Below are 12,486 nucleotides of genomic sequence, written 5' to 3'. Positions count from 1 at the left end.
TAATGGATTATATAATCCAGAAGTGTTTCATCTCATAGAAATACATAGTCTTTTTTAGTTGATAAACATTGTTTACTCAAATAATACACATTTAATATTATGTTAATACTATACTTCACGAAAATATTTTATACTTATTTTATGTTGTGGAAAATGTTTTTTCCTCATCTGTCAAGAACATTCATGAAAGCATATGGCACATGAACGATCTTCTGCAACATGAGCTAAAGTTGGTGTACTTCAACAACTCCTTAACACTTGCGTTGTCAATATTAGAAAATACTATTTACCTTATACGGTCATGTCCTTTAGACAACTTTGAGTAAAGGCACTCTAACCAATGACTAATAAGTTTTTCTATCTATTAGAATGTTGTTTCAAAAGGAGAAAATCATTTAATGCATGCATGGAGCGCATTTAATGCATCCTCTATGATCAACATGCTCAAATGCAAAAAAGACATTCTAACGAATTGAAGCTTCTCAATAGTTAGAAAAACATTTTCCACAACCTTTTTTTTTAACGTCTATATAAAGTTAACCTTTAAGAATAAGAGCAACAGGTTCGAATCGCTAAAAATGACAAAATGTTGTTAAAATATTTTTCTTCCCTAAAGCCTTTGTAAAGAACATTGTTTTGTCTAACAAACTAGAAGAGAGAGTTTAAACTTTGTACACGTTGAAAGATGCTACCATTTGTAATGAGAGAAACTTGTGATCTTTTTTTTATCACATCTTAGATAAACATTTGTCTTAACCATGAGTAGTTATTTGTTAAAGAATACTTAGTGGGTTAGCGAGAAGTGTACGTTCCAAAACAACGCTTATGCTTTTTAGCCATAATTGATAGTGTAAAGAATACTTGTGAGTTAGTTAGGAGTGGATAGTTCCAAAACAATACTAGAACATGTTAGCTAGGAGTGGCTAGGACGAAATAATATTTGTGTTGTAACTTGCAATGTTACTCTACATAATAAATCAATATATTGGTTAAGAACTATATGTAGTATGCACTATTAGACATGCCAGTATAAAAATCTCTAAGTAATTTCTTCTTTCCTTATCCTATTAAAATTGCATGTTATTAAATATATATTAACCTAAGAAGGAAAAAAATTTAAACCTAGATTTTGTCAAACAAAAAATTATCATTTGACTATGTATCATTATATGATAAAAATTGTAAAAAAGTTGTAAAACATAATTCACAATGTGAATTGCCTATCGAGTCTTTGGTCATCTTCTTGGCTACTTGAATTGTATCAAAGCTCCTCCTTTCAACGAGGTGGGGAACACTCGGCACAGGACTGCATTGTCTGAGGTGTACAAGCTCATGTGCGTGGTGCACACATCCATGTGGTCGTTAGGGTCAGTCATAACGGTCCTTGTTAAAGCTCTTCCACCTACTCGGTAGTGGTACTCCGATCACAGAGTCGATGAATGCATGTCGGTTGGTCATGTCCAGAGTACCGGTCGTAGGGATCGACCTATTCAGATAGGACTCGCAGTTAGCCTCTTGGAGTGGATCTTATCCTTCAGCTCATCGACAATTCTAAGGTCGGTGGGAGTGGTGAAGGACCTCCCAGCATGGTTGGTCGGCCCGACAAATGGACCCCCTTCCACAAACTTCCTCTTCATCTCTTCGTTCTCCTTTCGAAGAGCCAAAATCTCATCCTCATTCTTCCATTTAGTCTCCTCATTCCTTCTCTTCATCTCGACAATCTCTCTCTACAGAGACACCAATAACGCCATTTGCTCAGTATCATACATCTTCTCGTTCACCATGCTTATGGTTGACACCATCTACTCTCTTCTATACGCTAATTCTCTCAGCCCCATGGTGGGCGTCAATTGTTCTCGAACGAGGTTGGGACCAAGAGAACGATTAAACCACTCCTCAGTAGGTCTACACTTTGCTCTTTCCTCCTAACTGAACTCTCACACTCGCTCCTCCATTCCTCCTCCTTGCTAGCTCCGGTCTCGAATGATACCTGCAAAAAGGTACTCCAACGCTAAAGTAAGAATTTGATATTCGACACTTGGTGTTTTTAGTACTGTATGATAACGTACCTGATTCTTGGAATTTGTGTCTATTTATATGATTACTGTGGACTCTTTGTTATTGGGCCAGATTAGGGAGTTGGGTCATGATTAAGAGTGCATTACCCAGTGCTTGATCGCTGATTAGTCTCGTTAATCTTGTTTAGACATAATGATTTTGGTCATATCGGTCGATTTAGACCGAGTACCGAATTAAGATTTTGATCGTACGGACCGTATCACTACACGTTTTAATAGTATAATTTATCATTTAATTATTATTATTTTTTTAATTTTATTGTATATATATTTTAATATAAAATTTTTATTTATTTCTTATTGTCAGCCTTCATAATTTTTATTTTTTTTAAAAAATGTCTTTCTATATAAAAAATTAAAAAGAAAATTAAAGTGTTGTTTATATTCTGAATTATATAATCTGAAAGTTTTTTTTTCAAACCCAAATTACATAATCCATAGACTACTCTCAAATCCAAAAAATATTTTTGGATTATGTAATCTAAAATACCATTTGTTTTAAATATATTTTGGATTATATAATTCATAAGCTATTTTCGGATCCAAAATTAGTTTGTGGATTGTGTAGTCCATAATATATATTTTTTTAAATTGCTTATGGATTTGACTTTCGAATTATGTAATCCAAAATATACAGAAAATGGGATTTTAAGAGATTAATTTATTTTTTTTACATGGGGTTCCTCAATAATATATGGAGGTGCAGGAACAAGCAGCCCTCTTTCAAACTTTTGGACGTGGTGTACGCATAAAGCCCAATATCAATGCAGCCCATGTCCAAGGAAGACTTAAAGACAAAACACAAAAATTTGGAAAGATGAGAAAAATAGGAGATTTCTTTTTTCACTGCCATAATTTTTTTCAACACTTTCATAAATATATGAAAATCTTCACTTTGTCCTTCTGGATTTTGTAATAGCTAAGTCATTTTTTTTTATGAAAAAAACTTATCAATTTTATCATTCAAAAATAAAAATGACTTTTAAATTGTACAATCAATTTTATTTTTTTTACATTTAGATTACACAATTTATAAATTATATTTTTACATGAAACAGCTTATTAGATTATATATTTTGAAATTAATGAATTATATAATTCATAAATTTATTTCACTTTTGAATCGTGTAATTCAAAAATTATTTTTTATAAAAAAAATTAAATTATACAATTTAGAAATAATTTTTTGAAGTTTAGATTTTATAACACAAAAATATCTTCTAAACTGCACACTCTAAATTCTTTTTATGCAATTACATAATTCACAATTCAAATATATATTTCTTATAATTCATGACAAAATAGACAAAGATGACAACAACAAATAAATAACGATGATGAGGGGACAACAACCATAAGGGTGAAGATGATAGAAATTGATCTTTTAATCACCCAAATATAAATGCATATGAAAACTATAGGTGCAGAAAGGAATCACCGAAAAATAAAAGGCTCGAAAGGCTTGAAATAATCTTTTATTTGAATTTAATAATATTACTTTAAATATTAATTAGTAGGTAAATACTTATTTTACATTCGTTCAAAATTCTCATGACATTAGTAATTGATTTCAACGAAGAATAATTTATATTAATACTATGATTAAAAAAAATTAATATATAAATGTAGCTGCCCATTGAAATAATCTTTTTATTTAAGTTGTGTTCAAATTTCAATAATATTACTTTAAATATGAGTTAATATGTAAATACTTATTTTATATTCGTTCAAAATTCTCGATGACATTAGCAATTGATTTCAATAAAGAATAATTTATATTAATACTACGATTAAAAAAATTAATATATAAGTGTATACAAAAAATGATAACCACATAAGTTAAATAAATAATTAAATCAAATACATATTTTGATTTGTTAATTTAAAAAATTAGACTAATTTAACTTAATAAAAATTGTTGTAATTTTCATTCAATTGAAAAAGTCCTATTTATTTAAACTGCTTCAATTTAATAAAATAAAATCTTCACCATTCTCCATAACTATGTATTTTCATTGTGATATTTTACACTTTTATTTTTTTTATTCCATATATGCATAGATTAAAACAATTTTTTAAAATGAGATTATTTTTAGGGGATATTCTTCCACAATGCATAGATTAAAAAATGTAGAATAAAGGGTTATTATTATTACTTAAGAACATCATGGTAAAGCAAGCAAATAAAATGAAAAGCATGATGTGAGCAGTTGCAGCGGTTAAGAGTTGTGAATGTTCCAAAAAGCAAAGTCAGTTGCAGAATCATCCTTTTAGGAGTAATTTGAAGTTAGTTTATTCACTCTTAGTTTGACAATGTTAAACTTAACCAACTTCAAACAAAATGATGTAATTAACAATATTATGAATTGTCTTTTAGTTTTTATTAATGGAATCGGGGTATATTTGAGAAAACTAATTGATAAACTAGTTGATATCATAGTTAATAATTTTTTTTGTTTATAAGTTTCGAAATAATAAACTAGTTTATTAGATTATATAAACGTTTAGTAAGTTAGTTAATAAAATGTAACTATAATTAAATTTGTAAAATGGTATAAAAATATAACTATATAAATAAACTTGTGCTTCTAAAAAATATATTATTATGTAACTATAATTTTAGGTTTTTTAAATAATGATTTTTTTATTAAATCTTTTAGTACTTCTATTTTTTTAAAACTTGTATATTTTTTTTTGATTTGGGTGAATCATTTTATTTAAATGAGTTGATCTAACGAGTATTAATATTTTTTTTTTTATTTTATAAATTATTTATTTATTTATTTATCAATTTATCTATTTTTACAATTAACTTCTCTAGAAGCCAAATAGAAGTTAACTAAAGTAATTGTAGTTTACACTAAAAGCTTTTAAAATAAATATTTTTCAATTTTTTATCAAACATTTATGTTTCAATTAAACTAATTTATAAACTAGTAAATTAAACTAGTAGCTAATTTACTCGTTACAAAAAAAAAAAACCTCTTTTAAGGTACACTTTGATGATTTACTTTTATGAAGAAACTAAACTAATTTTAAATAAATCAGGATTCATTTTTATATAATTTTTTCTACATTTACCTTACAGTTATATATATAATTATTATTTAAGTAATTATACATTGACATTCTTCTCTCATTTTTTACATTCATTCTACAATTTAAAAACTATTATTTTATTAAAAAAATGTAAGGCGGATGTATTCATTAACCATTATTAAAGAATATTTATCCGAATTATTATATTATAATACAATATTTAATTAAGAAAAAGAGTTGTAAAGCGAATGTTTCTCTAAAATAGTGGTGCATCATATATCTTTTATTTTACCAGGTATATATATAGTGGTTTTCTTATTTTTTTTTATAAATATTTATAAAAGAATAATGCGAATAATTTATGAAAAGAGTTAATCTATGTATCAATCATTTGTATTACAACTTGTTGATCCTTCACATCTTCACTCTTCAATTTTCAAGCGGGAACAATGATTAGCATACCCGAAAACATTGGAAGAAAAAAGTTAAAGGAGAATTCCAACATATTTCCATATCCTCTGCAACCGACGCAGAAATCAGAGTAAATTTCACAGATTCAGCTTTGATAAGTTCTATTAATAATTTTTTCAACGTTTATCGTTACAGAACTCTTGAAGAGGTTTCATATTGCTGGAGATTTTCTCCAGAAGAAGAAGTGACAGAGAGCAAAAGAATCGGAAGTGATCGAAACAGAGAGATAAATTTCTCTGAGTTGTTTCAATTAAGTTTCCCTCTGGACAATAAAACACAGAGCGATGGAGTGAATTCCTAACTAATTAGCTTGCACTAGTGCTATATGGTGTATGAACAGAAACAGCGAAAGAAAAAGAAGAAGGGGAGAAGCCTCAACAGGAGTGGAAGTGCAAAGCGTGGGGAAGGCGATGGTTGGTTTGGTTAGGGGGGTGTTGATGGGAAGAGGACTCCTTCTCGATAAGCCAACGGAGATGGAGAAAATCGTCGACGGAGCAGGGAAGCTTGAGGGGGCCATCGGTGTGGTAGCCGTAGACCTCGTGAGCTTTGTCGAGAAGACGCTTGAAGAGAGGGTGGTAAAGGTACGAGATAGGAATGACAAATCTCTGAGGAGAGGAACCAGGTTGGTCGTCGTCGTCTAAACCCACTTGAACAGCCAAGAACCCTTTCTTCACCTTCATCTTCTTCTCTTCCTGCATGCTTGCTTGTGTTGGGATATTGGTATTGAAAATTGAAAATTGAAAACAGAGAGAAACAGAGAGAGAGAGAGTGAGTGGAAGTGGAGAAAGCAGAGGAGGAAGGGATAATATATAGCGATGGAGGGGAATGATTTGTGGTTATAAAGAAATGGTAGTATTATGTAGGATGTACGATATACGGAATGAGGGTGGTGGGTGGGGCAGTGGGGAGTGGAGACTTACGTGTGATGGGGTTTGGAGAGTGGGTAGAGAGGTCAATGAGAAAAAAAAAGTGAAGGAATAAATAAACAGCTCTTGGGTTGAGATGGGGACACAGTTTTGCTTGAATCACTCGTGAATGGGAAGTGGGGTTTCTGAATGAGTGTTAGTGTGAGTCTCTTTTTTCTTGCTTTTCCTTTCCCCTCACTCCCCTTCCTTTCATTAATCTATGTTCTTTAAGCTCAAAATTTAATACTATTATGTTATATTATACCTTGTTATTGTATACTCTTTCATGTATAAACATGCCCTCATTTGTGTAATATATGTCTTATTGTAAAAACAAAATTAACTTCATATTTACAATACCTAAAATAATCATTTACAATACCTAAAATAATCATGTTCTTTATTAACTTCATCACATACTATTTTTTTTTATCAATAAAGAATGAAATAAATAATTGGGACATCTAAGGAATGTCCAAACCTTTAGATATAGATAGGTTAGTCCAATTTTTCTTTTGATACTTACTCCTTAGAAAATACAATCCTTCTTTATAAAAACTAAAACACCCAATTCATACATGGAATTTATCTAATACATTTTCCTCAAAAATAGAGATAAAAACAAGGATTAATTATCTTTTTGGTTCCTACATTAAGGGCCAAAAGTGAATTTGATCTAGTTGTTTTTTTAAAAAAATAATTTTGTCATAAGTTTTTTTAAAGTATGCAATTTAGTTTCTTCTGTTAAATTAGCGTGAACAACGTGAAGTGGTAATGATGTGACACATAGTGTGGCGCTGTTATGCATACATGGACTATGTAGCTAGGTACAAATGGAATGTACACATAAGTTAGGTTAGGTTTCATTACAGGGAGATTTTCTCCTTTTATGCATGTTGGGTGGTTATTTCCTCCTACATTAAGAGTTTCTCAAAGGCTATTTTGTAGGAGAGTGAGAGTTTTGCTCTGATGTGCATGAATGTCTCAATATCAATCTTCATTATTGTGTAGCTATATAGATGGGGTTTGCATAAGCATTGTAAATTTACCTTGAATTGTCTAATACAACTACGAATGCCATTGGTTTTCCTTAATTGTCAAGAATTGGTTGATGGTAAGTAGCCACAATATGCAAACCAGTCACACTTTTCTTGGGCTCCAATACACTTAACCCTAACTCTCCTATTATCATTCTTGATGATTTTTAAATTTCTCCCATATTGGACAATATATGTTCTTATTGTATCTTTGAAAGTTTCCTTGTTTGTGAAATAGGTACCTAAATCCTAAGGGAAATCTGCCATCTTTTTGGACATTGTAAAAGATGGAAATTGACCACCGTTACTTCCTAACCTATCATCACCTTCTTCACTTTCTTCCACACTGTCCAATTCCTCTGACTCTCACTCGATATTTGACAATCCTCTATCATTCACACGTATATTTGCAGTTGGGTTATCATCATCACCCAATGATTCTAATCATCTGCAAAACTAGGTTCATAACCTTTCATGGGATTGTTTACATTTCCTTTACTTATCTACCTCTTCCTTTCTAAAGTAGTCCTCACCCCATTAACATTTTCAACCTCAACAAACCCATCAATTAATCCCTCACCAGTTGCATTCTAAGCCTCACTCTGAACTTCAACTTCCACAAATTCAACATCAGGTTCCCTTAACGATGAAGAATCGTGTCACACATGACCAATATCATAATCCTCCACATCCTTTATGACATATTCACTCTCAGGAAAAATATATGCCTCATACTCACCCTCCAAAAACTCATTATATAAGTCATGAAATAAGTTGTTATCAACCTCACTCTCATTACCTTGACCCTCCTAACCCATGTGTACGTCATCATTACCATCCACACTCTTTGAGTCACCCTCATTAAGTCCATCATCACACTTAACATCAAGGTTGCCAACATCAGCCTCACCATGACCCTCCATAGCATCACCCTCCTCAACAACATAAGCTCAACATTAACCTTGGCATGACCCTTTCCAGCATCACCCTCTTCAACAACATAAGCCTCCTCAACATCAACTTCCTAACCATGATCCTCATCAACATGACCCTCCTGACCTTCATCCCTCCTTAACATATGCATCTTCACCATGAACCTCTCACTATCACCCTCATTAGCATCAAACTGATCACCATCACCCTCATCACCATCATCCTCTTCAACATAACCCTCGTCACCCTCACCCTCGTCACCATCATTGTCATAGTTAGGCTCGCTTTGAACCCCTCTATCATTACCACTTTCAACCCTATATTCTATAAAAATTCATCCACAAGATGAGCCTATGACAAAGTGTGTACTACAAATAAATGTACTTCACCATATTTGTTTGCAATGTTCAACATATCAATTGTATCACTATCATCAAACAACAAGTGCAACTTATCTTCTAACACACAACACCCACCACGTGAATATTATAACCCCTTAATCATTAAATAGCCCATTTCCTTCAAAATGCCTACTATCTCAAAGTATTTGCATATATTTGAGCCATATGACCATGTAGTTGTCTAACCATCGACACATCTTACTGCCAATATTTAAAAAAATTCCTCCATGGTGGACCACAACGTCAAAAAATCCTTTATACATCATAAAAAAATAATAAAACCTATCCCAATCAAATATGGATATGCACACAAATATCAAATAAATTGCAAAGTAATCCTTCAAATAACACACAAAAAAGAAAATGGTAGACCACAAAAAACAATTTTTTGCACATGGTGGGACCCTAAATCCTAATTTTACTCTAAAAGTAGCCTGAAAGTAATAGAGTACATAATAAACCGCATATAAAAAACCCAATGGTACTAAAAGAACAACATTTCATTCCCACCTTAAATCTATAAAGCCTTAATCCAACCAATCCCACAACAATGAAAGTGAAAATGAAGAATAACTTATCTTACAAAGACAATAGTTAACCACGAACTGCAACACTCGAACGCACCAACAACAACACCGCAATGAACACCACAAAATTCCTAATACAACACTCAAAATCTTGCAATCACTGCTTGCCGTACAACCTTAATCTCCTTTCCCTAATTTTGTTCTCCTTAAAAGTTCACCCAAAAGAGAGATTTTCCACATCAGAAAATTCCTTATACATGATGTGTCCCATTTGTATCTAACTACATAGTTCATGTGTGCATAATAGTGTCACTCTGTGTGTTACATCATCATCACTTAATGTCGTTCATGTCAATTTAACAAAAGCAAAATTGCATACTTTTTAGAAAAACTTAGGATGATTTTTTTTAAAACTACTAGATTAAATTGACTTTTAACACTTAATGAAGTGACAAAAAAAGTAATCAGCCTAAAAACAAACTACACTAAACACTTTTTATCCCACAAATTTAAGCAACTGTCTGACTCCAAAAAGAACACAAAAGAATATGTATGTGTAACAAACCCTATCACATACTAATATTTTGTCTATATCAAGGTTATTTTTATATTTCATTAACTTAAAGGAAATTATGAAACTTTATTGTTTCAAAATCATTCATTCTATACTTATTTGTTAATATATACAATTTTATCACCAAAATGGATAGTGTGTAAATTATTCATTTTTTTTCATATCAAAATAGAATTTTAAACATTTAAATGTCAATTTTCTAAAAAAAAGATGTCACTTGATTAAGATATTATGGTTTCAATATATTTTTTTTTCAAATGAGAGAAAATTTCTTCATCCCTTACGTTATACATACACTTGAGTAATTGAAAATATATATAATGAGTGATGTTTATTTGAAGAGAAAGAATTGATACTGATTTTTTTTTTCAAAGATCCAAAGTAACCCTTGAGAGCAACTACACTCCTAAAGAAGGGATAATAAAGAAGGGATAATTGATTATGATTCTTCTTTATTTGAGAAAAAAAAAACGTTTTGAACATTCAGATTATCATAGATGAGAAAATCATTTTAGTTTCTTTTCTTGTTCAAAGTATGAACCCTATTACACAAAGAGAGAATACAATTTGTTACAATATATTCTCTTTTGTTATTATTTATATTGTAAATAAATACTATCATATGTTTTTTTTATCAGTCTTATCATTATTAATACTATTTTATTATTTTCTCATTATTACTATCATTTATCAAAAATAAAAATTATTAATATATGACAACTTATAGAAATATTTGATATTGTTAAATTTTTAATTTAATCCACTCTTAGAAAAACATTAAATAAAAACTAATTTTTGAAGAAAAAAAAAGTTTCTATATTAACTAGATTAAATACTATTCTAAAGATTAAAAAAATTATTGGTATCTAAATTAATTTTTATTATTAATAAAATTTATAAACTAGTTTATAAATTGATATTTAATTAGTTACCAATTAATTTAGATTCTAAAGTTGGTAGCTAAAACTTTAGTATCTAATTAGATACCAATTTATAAATTAGTTTATAAATTTTATTAACAATAGAAATTACTTTAGATATCAATAATTTTCTTAATCTCTAAAGTAATATCTAATTTAGCGAATATAGTAACTAATTATTTTTTGTCCCTACACTTGATTTTTATTTAATGATTTTTTTGTAGTGAAATAAATACAACTAGTAGAATTTTTTGGACGAAAATTTAACTTTACTTAATTTTACAATATTCTAATGTTATTTTTTTTGTAAAAAACAAATAATACTTATTTTTATTTTTGTTTTACTTGGTGAATTGACTTATGTAATATTTCTTTATTTATAAAAAATTAAATGAACTAGATTGAATCAGTTTTTTATTACAAGTATAATTGGTTATCTTAATTTTAATTTTTTTAGACAATGATACATTTTATGTTTTTTAAAAATAATTATGGTATTTAATAAAAATCCACTTATAGTGAAAATTTAGTATTAATTTAATGAAATGTTTAGTGAAAATTTATTTTTTTAATAATTAAATTAACATATAAATTACAAATCTCAATAGCTAATTAGATATGAATTTAAAAATTAATTTATTAAATTTTATTATTAAATACTAATAATATTTTGAGTTTTTAAAATAATATTTAATTTAGTTAATACAATGACTAACTATTTTTTTTTTATCTAAGATTGATTTTTGTTTAATATTTGTGTTGTAGTGTTGGAAACACTTTTTTAATTTAGAATGAAGCTAAGTTTAAATGAAATGTAAGTTTTCTTGAATTGTGTAATTGTATGAGGTTATTTAGCTATTAAACATAACCTTGTCTTTTAACAACAACAAAAGGACAATGAATTAATTATAATATGATGAAAACAACTAATGATAACCAAAATCCATGACTTTATTACTTATCTTTTGGGCTACATTTAAAGAGTAACATTCACACTCGTTTGCTAAAAGATTAAAAAACTATTACGTAATCACAATTTTTTTTAAGCTGACTCGTGTTTATAGCAATGAAGAATAAGAAAATAATATAGATATATAGATATATATTTTTTAAAAAGTTGATGAAGAATGATAATGGTATTTTAAGTTATATATAATAACTAAAAAAAATTATTATTCCTTTTAAATCTAAATTTTCTATTTTTTTAAAACTTGTTTTACTACATTTTTTATTTTCTCATTTTGGAGCCAGTAGACAAGGGATAACCAAGAGTAGACTTAGCTTAAGAGAATTTTGATAGGGTAATTTTTTTTTGTGTTCAATTAGGTTTTTAATTTTTTTTCTCTTTTTTACTACATGTAGTCCAAAGGTTATCACATGTATAATTAAATGAAAATAAGATTGATCTCTCTTAGTTTAAGTTTATGATTGTATTTATTTCACTACAAGATTTTTCTACCAAATTTAAAATCTAAATAATTAATAGTTAAAACTTTGGTAACTAATTAGATACCAATTTAAAAACTATTTATCAATAATATAAACTAATTTAGAAATCAATAATTTTTTTGTCTTTAAAATATTCTTAATTTAGTCACTAT

Source organism: Phaseolus vulgaris, chromosome 9, assembly GCF_000499845.2.
Source record: "Phaseolus vulgaris cultivar G19833 chromosome 9, P. vulgaris v2.0, whole genome shotgun sequence".
Taxonomy (NCBI): Eukaryota; Viridiplantae; Streptophyta; class Magnoliopsida; order Fabales; family Fabaceae; genus Phaseolus; species Phaseolus vulgaris.
Note: the sequence above shows the minus strand (reverse complement) of the source record.